Raw genomic sequence first — 1,600 nt, forward strand, 5'->3', positions numbered from 1 at the left:
CTTTACAAAGGAAAGGAATGAAGGAGTTGAGTCAGACCACCACACACACAGTCAGGAGTGGAATTGAAAATGCATTTAATGGTGGAAGAACAAAGCTGATCCACTTGTTTTCACCTTGAGCCCCTCTTTCAGGTGAATCCTGAGCATCTGATAGCTAAGGTTCTAAGGTACCCGGACCTTCAGCCTAATTCAGAGGTTAGAGGCCCAGTGTGTTTGGGAAGGAAAGCTTCATGGCACACATTTTTAGGGTGTAAATTAAGAAGGTCTATGACTCAGAGTGACAGAAAGGCAAATGGGACCCCTAATCAGAGTGGGGGAGGTCAACATCTGATGGTTGGTTCCTCTAGGGCTAGGCTGTAGCCTACCTCAGTTCTGCTGAGCTTTCTGTTGAGCTGGTGCTGGAGTGACTGTTGAGGAGCAGGGCTCTGGAAACTTGGGGTGACAGGGCTCTGGAACCTTGTGTTGGCATGGGTCAGAAATCTTAGGGTGGCAGGGCTCTGGCACTTTGGTGTGGCATGGCTCCTTGGTTTGGGGGATGCATGGTTCCTGGGGAGGAGGCTAGCAGGGATGTTTCACCTGCTGCTGCTGAGGCTGGGGAAGTGGGATTCAGGGCTGCTTTTGCTCATGGGAACTCATGCCTCAAAGGAGGCTGGATCTAGAGAGAGAACAGATGGTTTAAACAGGGATTAACTAGAGAAGAAGCCACATTCAATGCCAATTTACATCTCTTCAAAAGCAAGAGATGTTCTTGCTTCTTCTCCCTCTTGACCACAAAGAACATTTTAATGACTTCTGAACCTTTGAAAAGGAGGAATGTAAAGGTGATCGTTCTGCTTCACTTGAACATAGCTTCTCCCAGTGCTCTTCTTCTTCCTGGCACATCTTAAAACCCAATAAGCAACACAATACATTTGCAGGCTCCTGGAAGTCATGTGAGATCACAGTATTGGGTCATATGGAAATGTGATATTATTTAGAAAAACAGAAAATGAAACCCAGTAACTTCAGCCCGTGCACACACAGAATGACTGTTGTTCAGTTGCTAAGCCATGTCTGACTCTTTGTGACCCGAGTCAAGACTGCAGTGTTCTAGGCTTCCTTGTCCTTCACTATCTCTTGTAGTTTTCCCAGACTCATGTCTATTGAGTCGGTGGTGCTATTCAACCATCTCATACTCTGTCACCCCCTTCTCCTGCCTTTGATCTTTCCCAGCATCAGGGTCTTTTCCAATGAGTCAACTCTTCGCATCAGGTGGCCAAAGTATCGGAGTTTCAGCTTCAGCATCAGTCGTTTCAACGCATATTCAGGGTTGATTTCCTTTAGGACTGACTGGTTTGATCTCCTTGCAGTCCAAGGGACTCTCAAGAATCTTCTCCAGCACCACAGTTTGAAAGCATATAAATAACTACTGACTTCTAAAGAACCTATGCAAATCCACTTCTGGCTTCACTCACACCCTTAAATGTTTTCCTTATTCCTGCTTGTTCAAGTAGTATCCAGCCACCATGGATCACAGATGGCTTGAAATGGTGTTTTGGGTTTACTACAGCAAAACTTCCAGAAATTACCTGTCTTCCTGAACCACCTTAGCACTTTACTT

General features: G+C 45.8%; 1 pseudogene; it reads right to left on the reverse strand.

The window, feature by feature from the left end:
• Positions 1–366: 366 nt before the first annotated feature.
• Positions 367–636, reverse strand: LOC122428498 (annotated as a pseudogene).
• Between the last annotated feature and the right edge of the window lie 964 nt (positions 637–1,600).

Source organism: Cervus canadensis, chromosome 2, assembly GCF_019320065.1.
Source record: "Cervus canadensis isolate Bull #8, Minnesota chromosome 2, ASM1932006v1, whole genome shotgun sequence".
NCBI lineage: Eukaryota > Metazoa > Chordata > Mammalia > Artiodactyla > Cervidae > Cervus > Cervus canadensis.